This window comes from Chiloscyllium punctatum, chromosome 3 (assembly GCF_047496795.1).
Source record: "Chiloscyllium punctatum isolate Juve2018m chromosome 3, sChiPun1.3, whole genome shotgun sequence".
NCBI classification, from domain to species: Eukaryota; Metazoa; Chordata; class Chondrichthyes; order Orectolobiformes; family Hemiscylliidae; genus Chiloscyllium; species Chiloscyllium punctatum.
In genome coordinates this window covers 160,368,091-160,381,124 of record NC_092741.1, presented here as the reverse complement: position 1 = coordinate 160,381,124, position 13,034 = coordinate 160,368,091, and the positions used below count along the sequence as shown (strand labels likewise).

General features: G+C 42.2%; 1 protein-coding gene across 1 annotated transcript in view; it reads left to right on the top strand.

Annotated features, from left to right (window-relative positions):
- The window catches only part of LOC140467200 (trifunctional enzyme subunit alpha, mitochondrial-like), a 125,970-nt gene that overhangs the window by 21,387 nt on the left and 91,549 nt on the right, over nt 1–13,034 (top strand). The gene's annotated exons all lie outside the window — the stretch shown is intronic.

The window sequence follows — 13,034 nt, the reverse complement described above, 5'->3', positions numbered from 1 at the left end:
CCTCCAAACTGATCCGACCACCAAAGATATATTTTCCTCTCTACCCCTATCAGCGTTCTGGAGAGTCCATTCCCTCCCCGACTCCCCCATCAGGTCCACACCAACCCCCCCCCCCCCCAGCCCACGCCCCACTCCTGGCACCTTTCCCTACCATCGCAGAAAGTGTAAAACTTGCGCCCACACCACTACCCTCACCTCATCAAGGCCTCAAGGGATCCTTCCACATCCATCAGAAATTTACCTGTACCTTTCCCAATGTCATCTACATCCATTGCACCCCGTGTGGTCTCCTGTACATCGGGGAGACAGGATGCCGCCTTGTAGATCATTTCAGTGAAGGTCTCTGGGACACACGCACACACCAACCCCACCGCCCCATGGCTGAACACTTCAACTCTCCCTCCCACTCTGTCAAGGACATGCAGGTCTTGTGCCACCTCCACCACCAAACAGTTATCACCCGACACCTGGAGGAAGAACGCCTCCTATTCCACCTTGGGACCCTGCGACCACATGGAATAAATGTTGATTTCAGCAGCTTCCTCATTTCCCGTTGCACCACGTTATCCCAGTCCAAAGCCATCCAACTCAGCACCGCCCTCTGGACCTGTCCATCACTCCCCCTCTGACCTTATCACCTTCTCCCTCACCTTCATCCACCTATCGCTTTCTTAGCTACCTTCCCCTAACCCCATCCCCTCCCATTTATCACTCAGCCCCTGGCCCACAAACCTTATTCCTGATGAAGGGCTTATGTCCGAAATGTTGATTCTTCTGTTCCTTGAATGCTGCCTTACCCACAGTGCTTTCCCAGCAACACACACTCAACTGCAGAGGGTTATTTACAAGATAAGTGAGTATTTGAAGATGTGGTAAATGGAGTATGATCTGGGAAAATGCAAACTTGTTTATTTGGCAGGACGAGTAAAAAGGGAGCAAAAACAAAACCCGAGAACTGTGGATGCTGGAAATGAGGGGAAAAAAATCAGTGCAGGAGGATTTCAGCAGGTCAGGTGGTATCTGCGCAGAGAAAGCAGAGTTAGCATTTCAGGTCTAGTTGTCATCCTGTTTCTCTATTCTCGGTATCAGTCGAAGCAAACTCTGAGACTCGGCGTAGTTTTACTTCCTTCATCTTTATTCTGTGTCCTGGAGGGAAAGAGAACTGTCTCAATCTGTTGCCCAATTCCTAAGCATCTCTATCCCTCTGCTCTCCACCTACTCATGCATCCTACCACCCTCTCTGTAAAGTACTTGCCGCGTGGCCCATGTGCACAGAGACGTGAGTTCTCTGTCCTCTCTCGAATGGCAGATTCTCTTTTGTAGTGATATGAAATTGGCTGAGTGATAGCAACTGGAGAATAGTAGAGAGAAGTGGAAGAACTGAATATTACTTAAATAGGTGAAGCTGCAGGACCGAGGAATTTGGGGTCCATGTGCTCGAATCACAAAATGTAACATCCAAGTTCAACAGGTTATAGAGAAGGCAAACCGAACATTGGCCTGCATTTCAAATGGAATGGAGTGATTAAAAATAGGGAAGTCTTGCTAAACCTGTGCAAGGAACTAGTCAAATCAAACCTGGAAGACTGAACAGTTTTGGTTTCCTTATCTAAAGAGAGATGCTGGCATTGGAGGTAGTCTAGAGAGTGTTCATTGTTTGATTTCTGAGGAATTTTCTGAGCAGTTGAGTATGTTGGACCTGAACTCATTAGTTAAGAAGAAAAGAGGCAATCTTATCAAAATATACAAGATCCTTAGAAGCCTTCACAGGATAGAAGTCGAAAGGTTGTTTCGCTGTCGAAGAGTTGAGGACCAGAGGGCATAACCTCAGGTTAAGGGGTTGCTCACTTAGGAGAGAGATGACAAATAATTCTTCCGAGGATCTTGAATCTTTTGGAATTGTTTGCTGCAGAGAACTGCCAAGCCTGGGTTGTTAAGTACATTCAACTTGGAGGTATAGTTTTTTTCTGACAGTAAATCAAGAGGCATGGGGAAAAGGCAGGAAAGTGGACACTATAATCTCATTGAGTAGTCAAGCAGACTAAATGGACCTTTTTTTGCTCCTACAATTTATGGATTTTATGGCTTAAATTAATAGTGTAGGTCCAAGCAGCCATATGACCTAGTGTTGCTCCTGTTTATGGTGTTGAAGTGTAAATGGGAATAGCTAATAATTTACCAATAGCAATCATCTGCCAAAAAATAACCAGGGCAGAGATTTTGACTTGAAATTGTTAAAATCAGTATTGAATTGGGAAGAATGTGAAGTGACTAATCAAAAGATGCTTCTGTACCTTTTTATGTTGAGTTCCATTAAAACAGTTGGGAACCTGAGCCTCAAGTGGCACAGAGAATGACAGGTGACTAGGAAATCAGGTTCTTCATGTGGAAGGAGTGGCAATGTTCTGCAAAGTAGTCACCCCATTGGTATTTGGTCTCACTAGTTGAAGTACAACTCTCATAACAGTGTAGTAAAAATGGGAACAGTAAATCAGTGTACTAAACTGAGTGGGGGAATAAAACAAGCAATATGCTGTTTCACTGTAAAGAATCTTGGGGAACTTGAGGAGGCAGGAGAAAAAAAGGCAGGGATTGCACCTTGAGCATGTGTTTGTTGGGAAAATGGAGGGAGTTTTAAGGTTGATAGCGATGTGTAGGAACACCCTGGTCCACAATGTTGAAAGGGGATTGTGGATGGATGGCAGATTCAGGGGATGTTTGGTAGTGCAGACATGTGGTGGATGATCCATTTGACATGAAGGCTGCCAGGGCTTGAAGGCCAAGGAACCCCAGGTGATTTTCTTTACTTAGACCACATTTCATACCCCATCCATCAATAATTAGAAACTACATTTGTATGTTGTTCAAAAACTTAAGGAATGAAATTTGATTTTTGCTAATTGACAAATGACTTCTGTCATCAGGCTGAACTATAAGATCATTAGTCTTTTTGACAAATTTGCCAATAAAAAAAAAAACTGTTAGTGTCAAAATATGAATTATATTGTGTTTTTTTTTGTCAAGTACCAATTCCATAGGTGGATGACTAGTTCAGTTGCCTGGATGGATAACATGTAGGTCAGAGTAACATCAACAACAGAGGTTTCAATCTTTATGTTGGTTGAGGTAGACTCATGACTTACCACCTAACCCCATCCTTCGTAAAGTGAAGTAATTCTCTTGTGGTGCTCATGATAAGGTCACAAGATGTAGGAGTAGAAGTAGAAGTAGTCTCTTCAGCTCATTGAATCCTCACCATTCAATGAGCTCATAGCTGATCAGATGATCCTCGACACCATTTTCCTGTTTTATCTCCGTCTTGATGAATGAACATGTTGTTTTCTTGATGGGTTTGTTATTGCAGAGGGATAATGAATATATTTGTGAGAAAAAGTTGTAAAGGCATTTTTAAATCACTCAAAAGAGTGGTCCATAATGAAAAGAGGCTCTTCAGCCGATCATATCCAAGCATTTCATCAAACGCCTCTCTACTCTATTTTCCAGTATTTGGCCCATACCTTTTATGCTATGGTCCTTTTAAGTGTTTGTCTGGATAATTTTTAAATGTTATGTCAATTCTTGCTTCTATCACTTTTTCCGGAATTGAGTTTCAGATATCCACCACCTTCTGGGTGAAATAATTATTTCTTAACTCCTCTCGGAACTTCCTACTCCATGGCCTTCCGGCTGTTGACACTTGTAGTCAGTGGAAGGGTTCTTACTATCTATTTCCCTCAATTTTATAAACCTCAATCAGGTCAACCCTCAGCCTTCTTTGTCATGAGGAATATATCCCCAGTCTATCTCTTTTTTTCTACACAGCTGAAAGATTCTGGCCTGGGCAACATTCTGGTGAACCTCCCCTGCGCCATCTCAAGTGCAATCACTTGTTTTCTATAGTGCAGTGACCAAGAGTGCACATAGTATTCCAAGTTGTGGCTTAACTAAATCTTGTAAAGTTTTATTATAACCTCATCACTTCAGTATTCCTTTTGCCTTCCTAACCATCTTATTCACGTATCCTGTTGCTTTCAAGGTTCGATTATCATGTGCACAGTTACCCCTGTATTTCCAGGGGTCCTACCATTTATCGTCTACTCCCTTGTCTTGTTAGTCGCACTAAAATGCATCATTTCCAACTTGTCAGGATTAAATTCAATTATCACTGTTCTGCCCATCTGACTAGACCAACTATATTAGTCTGTATTCTCAGGCCTTTCTTCCCCTCATTTATGCCTTTACTTTTTGTGTTATTTATGAATTTCTTGATCAAGCCTCTTAGACTCATGCTTAGATCACTAATGTACACTACAAACAGCAAAAGATCCAGCACTCATGTTACGGTACAAGACATCTGTTTCCACTTGGAAGAACTGCCTTCAGTTGCCACCCTTTGCATCCTAACACTAAACTAATTTTTTAGATCCAATTTGCTAAATTGCTTTGTATACCATGGAGTCTCATCTTCTTGACCAGTCTCGTTCAAAACCTTGAAGTCAGTATGAAGTGCATCATCTGCACTACGCTCATCCTCATGCTGAGTCACCTCCTCAAAATAACCTCAATCTAACTTGTCAGACATAATCTACTCCTGGCAAAGCCATGTTAACTATCATTGATGAATCCCTACTTCTCCAATTGGAGATTAATTTTGTATCTCAGAAAGTTTTCCAAAAAAGTCCCTCATTAGTCTATAATTTTAATCCCTACCACCTTTGAAAAATGGTACGACACGAACTGTCCTCTAGTCCTTGTTCAGTATCCAGAAAGTATTGTAAAATTAACCTCCGCACTCCTGCAGTCTTGCCCCCTAAACAGCCCAAGTTGCATCTCATTTGGGTTTGGTGATTTATTAAATTTTAAAGCCCACTTAATACCTCCTCCCTCTCAATTGTAATTTGTTCAAGTACATCACAGTCCTGATTTCCATACTGACACAATGTTTCTCTACAGTGAATACAGATGCAAATTACTCATATAAAACCTACCAACATCTTGTGTCTCCACATAGTTTGCCACTTTGATCCTTAATGGGCCCTGCTCTTTCCTTGGTTATCCTCTTGCCCTTAATGAACTTGCTTCTGGACTTTATTTTATCCGTGAGTGTTTCTTCATGTGCCCTCTTTGCTTTCTTAATTTGTTCTTTCAGTACCTCCTTCACTTTCAATCAACATCTTTGGCTTCAGGTATTTTGAAGCCTCGGTATCTACCATAAGCTTTCTTTCATTTCCTTATCCAGTCTTGTATAATCAACATCCAGGGTTCTGTGAACTTGTTTCTTCTATCCTTCATCTTCATAGAAACATGTTGACCCTACAGTTGCACTCTTTCCTATTTGAATGACTCCCATTGCCCGGGCGGCACGGTGGCACAGTGGTTAGCACTACTACCTCACAGCACCAGAGACCTGGGTTCAATTCCCGCCTCAGGCGACTGACTGTGTGGAGTTTGCACATTCTCCCCGTGTCTGCGTGGGTTTCCTCCGGGTGCTCCGGTTTCTTCCCACAGTCCAAAGATGTGCAGGTCAGGTGAATTGGCCATCCTAAATTGCCCGTAGTATAGGTAAGGGGTAGATGTAGAGGTATGGGTGGGTTGCGCTTCGGCGGGGCGGTGTGGACTTGTTGGGCCGAAGGGCCTGTTTCCAATCTGTAAGTAATCTAATCTAATCTAATCAATTTTCATCCAAGTTGTTGCTCCGAATCCACTTTTAGTCAGGATCAGTTTTATCACAATGAAATTGGCCTTTCCCTAATACAGAACCTTTATTTCAGGTTCATTTGATTGTACTAATTAAAAGTACTCTAAAGGTTTAAAGCTTTTTGTCCAATTACCAATGAAGGTTGTGAAAAGTAACAGCCTAACACTATCCCTGTGGAACTCCATGATTGTGTGATATTAATTCCTTGTATAACTAAAATCTACCAGTAATTCTACCATACTCAGTTAAAATATTTAACTGTATTTTGAGAAGTAAATAGAAACATTTTGGTAAAATAGTACCTTTTGTGGAAGCCTTGTTGATATTTGATGGGAAACATTTTCTTGAATTATTTTTAATCAACCTGTTCAGATATATAATGACATAGGTTTGGGCAAGTGAAACTTGAACCTGGCCCAGAAGTAGGGATACTGTCACTGCATCACTAGAGCCCTGAAACTTTTTCCCTATCCAGATGATCATAGAATTTGTAAAAGAGGGAGAAGGGCTATTGAAGTTGTAGTATCATTAGAATAGTAATGTAGAGGCCCAGGTAATGTTCTGGGGGCACAGATTTGAATTTCAGCAGATGGTTACATTTGAAATCAATAAAAATCAGGAATTAAAAGTCTAACGTTGATTGCACTTTTCTGACAAGGATACAGGCACATTGCTGGACAGCTGGGTCTGCAGACAGTGGTGAGAGAACCAACCAGGAACTTGTGCTGCAGATGCACTTGTCCATGATAGCGACCACCTCTGTCCTTTATAGTAACTAAGTCTTTATACCACATTGAGAATACCTTATCATGGAATATGGCACTATTAACCTGCTAAATGGCGTAAACCTCAAATGGATATAGGTGACCAAGACTTTGCTTCCATGAGATGCTGTAGTTCAACAGAATTAGAATTGTACGACAATACAATCTGCAACGTCATAGTTTGGTATATTCCACACACTCTACCATTGCTATCAAGCTGGGCAATAAAGCCTGGTTCAATGAAGATTGTAAAAGGGCATGCCAGGAGCAGAACCAGGCACAAGGTAAGATCTCATGGAATACAGGGGGAACGAGCCATTTGGATACAGAACTGTCTCAAAGGTAGAAGACAGAGGGTGGTGATGGAGGGTTGTTTTTCAGACTGGAGGCCTGTGACCAGTGGAGTACCACAAGGATCAGTGCTGGGTCCTCTATGTTTTGTCATTTACATAAATGATTTGGAAGCGAGCATAAGAGGTCCAGTTAGTAAGTTTGCAGATGAAAGCAAAATTGGAGATGTAGTGGACAGCGAAGAGGGTTACCTCAGATTACAACAGGATCTTGACCAGATGGGCCAATGGGCTGAGGAGTGACAGATAGAGTTTAATTCAGATAAATGCGAAGTGCAGCATTTTGGGAAAGCAAATCTTAGCAGGAGTTATATACTTCATGGTTAGGTCCAAGGGAGTATTGCTGAACAAAGAGACCTTGGAGTGCAGATTCATAGCTCCTTGAAAGTGGAATCGCAGGTAGATAGGATAGTGAAGAAGTCGTTTGGTATGCTTGCTTTCATTGGTTAGCGTATTGAGTACAGGAGTTGGGAGGTCATGTTGCAGCTGTACAGGACATTGGTTAGGCCACTGTTGGAATATTGCGTCCAATTCTGGTCTCCTTCCTATCAGAAAGATGTTGTGAAACTTGAAAGGGTTCAGAAAAGATTTACAAGGATGTTGCCAGGGTTGGAGGATTTGAGCTGTAGGGAGTGGCTGAACAGACTGGGGCTGTTTTCCCTGGAGCGTCGAAGGTTGAGAGGTGACGTTATAGAGGTTTATAAAATCATGAGGGGCATGGATAGGATAAATAGACCAAGTCTTTTCACTGGGGTCAGGGAGTCCAGAACGAGAGGGCATAGGTTTAGGGTGAGAGGGGAAAGATATAAAAGAGGCCTAAGGGGCAACCTTTTCACACAGAGTGGTGCGTGTATGCAATAAGCTGCCAGAGGATGTGGTGGAGGCTGGTACAGTTGCAACATTTAAGAGGTATTTGGATGGGTATATGAATAGCAAGGGTTTGGAGGGATATGTGCCGGTTGCTGGCAGGTGGGACTGGATTGGGTTGGGATATCTGGTCGGCATGGATGGGTTGGACCGAAAGGGGAAAAAGTGAGGACTGCAGATGCTGGAAACCAGAGAAGAAATGAAGGGCTTTTGCCCGAAACGTCGATTTTCCTGCTCCTCGGCTGCCTGACCTGCTGTGCTTTTCCAGCACCACTCTGACATCTACTCGGGTTGGACCGAAGAGTCTGTTTCCATGCTGTGTACATCTCTTGTCTCTACTTAAAAATGAGGTATGAAGTCGGCAAGACACATGAAATGGGGCATCTTGTGTGCCTTAAGCAGCAAATTATAGACAGACCTAAATGGTAACTGAACCAACAGATCAGATACGAGCTCAGCAGCCCTGACACACGTAGCTGTGAATGGTATTTGCCGATATAACAACTGTCAGGGGGAGGAGGCTCCATGTACATCCTGATCCCCACTGATGGGAAAGAGAGGAAGCTGAAGATCGATGCAAAGGCTGAACAGTTTGCAGCAATCTTCAGCCAGAAGTGCCCAGTGGATGATCCATCTCAGTCCAGTTTAGAGGTCCCCACAATCACAGTTGCTAGTCTTCAGCCAATTTGATTCACTTCATGTGATCAAGAAACAGCTGAAAGCACTGAATATTACAAAGGCTATGGGCCCTGACAACTTTGTACAATAAGTGGGCGTGCTCCATGAGCAAAGCTGTGTTAGTACAGCTGCAACACTGGCATCTATCGGACAGTGTGGAAGATTGCACATAAATCAGGATAAATCCAACCTGGCCAATTATCATCCCATCAGTTTACTGTCCATTATCAGTAATTGCTGGGAGATGTCATCAATACTACTATCAAGCTACACTTAATAAGCAATAAACTACTGACTGCCACACTTTTGGGTTCTATCTTGGCCCCTCCAGCTCAGTAAAGCCTCAGTTCAAGATAGATAAAAGAACTGAATTTTAGAGGTAAGATGAGTGTGTCTGCTCTTGACATCAAAGACACGTTTGTTCATGTGGAATGTCAAGGAGCCCTAACAAAATTGGAGCCATAGGAAGTCAGATATGACTCTCTGCTGTTAGGATCATAGTGCACTTTGTTGATACTATCTGCAAGATACACTGCTGAAATTCATGAAGGGTCCTCCGATAGCACCTTCTAAACTCCATCCATTTTGAAGGACAAAGGCCACGGATACATGGGAACACCCACATCTAAGCATTCCCTTCCAAGCCATTCACCACCCTGAATTGGAAATGTCTTGCAGTTCATTTTAGCGTTGTTGGGTCAGAGTCCTGGGACTTCCTCCCTAATGGCATCGTGAGTCTAACTGTAGTATATGGACCACAGCGGTTTGAGGGCAGCTCACCACAGCCTTCAGAAGGGCATCTAGAAATGGGTGCTGACATGGCCAATGACTCCCACTTAGAGTCATAGAGGTGTTCAGAAAAAGATGTCTGCTAATTTCTGATTAATAAAGTTAATGAATCTGTAATGACCTAATTCTGACTTTGTGCTCTTTTGTAATTATTGACAGCACGTGAATCCCTGCAACCAATCCAAGACCCTGTGGATATGAAGATGTAGCTCTTGTGAAAGCAGCTGCCATTTGTCCCTTACTGTTTGAAAACTGTGAAATCCAGCAGCCTGAGATTTTTTAGAAATCTGTCGAATATATGGGCTTCAATAAGGCATTCAACAAGGTTTCTCATGGTTGACTGGTTAGCAAAATTAGATCACACGGAATACAGGGAGCACTAACTATTTGGATACAGAACCAGCTTGAAGGTAAAAGACGGGAGGGGTAGAGGTGAAGGGTTGCCTTTCAAACTGGAGGCCTGTGACCAGTGGTGTGCCACAAGGATCGGTGCTGGGTCCCTTGCTTTTGGTCATTATATAAATGATTTGGATGTGAACGTAGGAGATACAGTTCGTAAGTTGGCAGTTGACACCAAAATTGGAGGTGTAGTGGACAGCGACCGAGATTAGTTCTGAGTACAATGGGATCTTGATCAGATGGGCCAATGGGCTGAGGAATGGCAGACAATTTAACTGAGATAAATGTGAGCTGCTGCATTTTGAATAGGCAAATCAGGGCAGGACTTATACACTTAATGGTAAGGTCCTGGGGAGTGTTGCTGAACAAAGAGACCTTGAGTTGCAGGTTCGTGGTTCCTTGAAAGTGGAATTTCAGGTAGATAGGATAGTGAAGATGCTGTTTGGTCTGCTTTCCTTGATTGGTCAGTGCATTGAGTATAGGAGTTGGGAGGTGATGCTGCAGCAGTACAGGATATTGGTTAGGTGGTTTCTGCAATATTGTGTGCAATTCGGCTCTCCCTCCTATAGGAAGGATGTTGTGAAACTTGAAAGGGTTCAGCAAAGATTTACAAGAATGTTGCCAGGGTTGGGGTGTTTCAGCTGTTGGGAGAGGTTGAATAGGCTGGGGCTGTTTTCCCTGGAGTGTCAGAGGCTGAGGGGTGACCTTATAGAGGTTTATAAAATCATAAAAGGCATGGATAGGGTAAATAGACAAGGTATTTTCCCTGGGGTGGGGGGAGTCCAGAACTAGAAGGCATAGGTTTTGGGTGAAAGGGGAAAGATTTAAAAGGGACCTGAAGGGCAATTTTTTCATGCAGAAAATGGTGTGTATATGGAATGAGCTGCCAGAGGAAGTAATGGAGGCTGGTACAATTACAGCATTTAAAAGGTATCTGGATGGGTATATGAATCGGAAAGGTTTTAGGGGGATATGTGCCAAATGCAGGCAAAGGGGACTAGATTAGGTCTGTTTCTGGGCTGTATATCTCTATGGCTCAAAGTTAATCATCAAATTATTGACCTGCCTGCACCCAAATTTAATTTTTTAAAAACTGGTGTTAAAACTGGAATTTGTAGTGCATCTATCGTCCTTGAACTTGGCAGACCTTTAAAAAAAGGTTAGGTAAGGAGATGTATACGCTTAATGGTAATGTCACTGAATTAGTAATTGAGAGGCCGAGACTGACTGATGGGGGCACAGACTGAAAAAAGTTGATGGAATTTAAATTCATTTATTAAAATTAGGAATTCAGCTAATGTCCTTCAGCAAAGAAAATTGGCCAACCTTATCTGATTTGGCCTGCATGTGAGTTACAACCCTCAATAATACGGTGGTAAATTCTTTCCGTCTCTGACGTGCTCTAGTAAAGCACTGAGTTCAAGGGTATTTGGGGATAGGCAGCAAATTCTGGCTTTACCTGAAACCTATGAAAATTTTTTTTAAAAGCCTATAAAGGGATGGTTTCTCTTTTTAGTTGCCTCTTCATGATGGTTCAGCTGAATTAGTAGTTAGTTATCTTTTGATTATCATAAACTCAGTGAGCCCAAATGCATTTGATTAATTTGAAGGGAGAAAATAGACTTTTGCATAGATTTTTAGTCAATTATTTTACATATATCTTGACTTTATAGAGTATAGTATTATAGAATTAACATCTGCATCAACTTAGTTTGTGAAAAGTAAATTCTTAACAATCTGAGGAGCCTCTTCTGCTAATATGCATAATTCATGTTTTTCTTGTCAAGAATTGACTTGTCAAGACATATAAATTCATTAAGGTAATAAGAAATAGGAAGACCAACTGGCCACTTTGGAAATCTGGACCCTTGAGAGGGGCCTCTCGGTTCTTCGATCAGTCAAATAAACATTAGCAGCTCGGTCTGATTTCAGTAAGATTTAACAATTATGACACCGGGCATAAGTTATCCAGCAATGCAGGGGCTAAGCACCTCTGTGTACTCTGGAAAAGCTGTGCACAATCTTAAAACACAGACAACTTTTATAGATTTCTTAACAAACAGAACAGTCTTAATTACAAAATGAATCCAATAAAATGACAAATAAATATAAAATTAAGCCAATGTTTTTTCCTGGGAACTGATTTGTTTTGCACTTCTTTATCTCTGGGACACCTGGTTTCCAAGGTCAATTAGGATACTTTAATAACGTCATATACTATGAACAGGGCATTGTTTGCTAATCTCTTTCAATTAGTTCAGGACTGCAGTTTTCAGCAGAGTTTGATGCCGTTGATCCTAGAAGCCATTTTGTTATGTTGTTTTAGAACATAGAACATAGAACAATACAGCACAGAACAGGCCCTTCGGCCCACGATGTTGTGCCGAACTTCTAACCTAGATTAAGCACCCATCCATGTACCTATCCAAATGCCGCTTAAAGGTCGCCAATGATTCTGACTCTACCACTCCCACGGGCAGCGCATTCCATGCCCTCACCACTCTCTGGGTAAAGAACCCACCCCTGACATCTCCCCTGTACCTTCCACCCTTCACCTTAAATTTATGTCCCCTTGTAACACTCTGTTGTACCCGGGGAAAAAGTTTCTGACTGTCTACTGTATCTATTCCTCTGATCATCTTATAAACCTCTATCAAGTCACCCCTCATCCTTCGCCGTTCCAACGAGAAAAGGCCGAGAACTCTCAACCTATCCTCGTACGACCTACTCTCCATTCCAGGCAACATCCTGGTAAATCTTCTCTGCACCCTCTCCAAAGCTTCCACATCTTTCCTAAAGTGAGGCGACCAGAACTGCACACAGTACTCCAACTGTGGCCTAACCAAAGTCCTGTACAGCTGCAACATCACTTCACGACTCTTGAATTCAATCCCTCTGCTAATGAACGATAATACTCCATAGGCCTTCTTACAAACTCTTTTTTTTAATGTCCTGATTCTAGAGTCCTTAGGTTTGAAAAGGAAGAGTTATCATCCTGAGAAAACAAAACGCTACAAATTAGCACACTAGTTCCCTTGACGAGTACGACCACAAAACCCTATTTCCTGTAGAAACACCCAGCGACAAGGCATTTAAGACAACAAATCATGAACCCAATGTGGACTTCTCAGGCAAAGGAATCTTTTGTGGGTTGAAAGGACAAGAAAGGAGCTACTGGCAATTTCTTGGTTGAACCACACAGCCACTAATTGTGAATACTAGACAATTATCAGGTCACAGACCTTAAAAATGAATCGTGTCTTACCACAGACCCTGCCAGACTTGTTGAGTATTTCCAGTATTTTGTATGTTTATTAGTACACAGTACCATCCAAATATATTTGCTAAAATATTCCCCCGTGTCGAAATCGGATATCGTTGAAATGTATAAAAAATTGCATGCCACCATTAACACAAGATCACAGCTCATGCCATGGTAAAACCTGTTAAAATTTAATTGAGCCTAATTCACTCCATCTTCCACTAGTT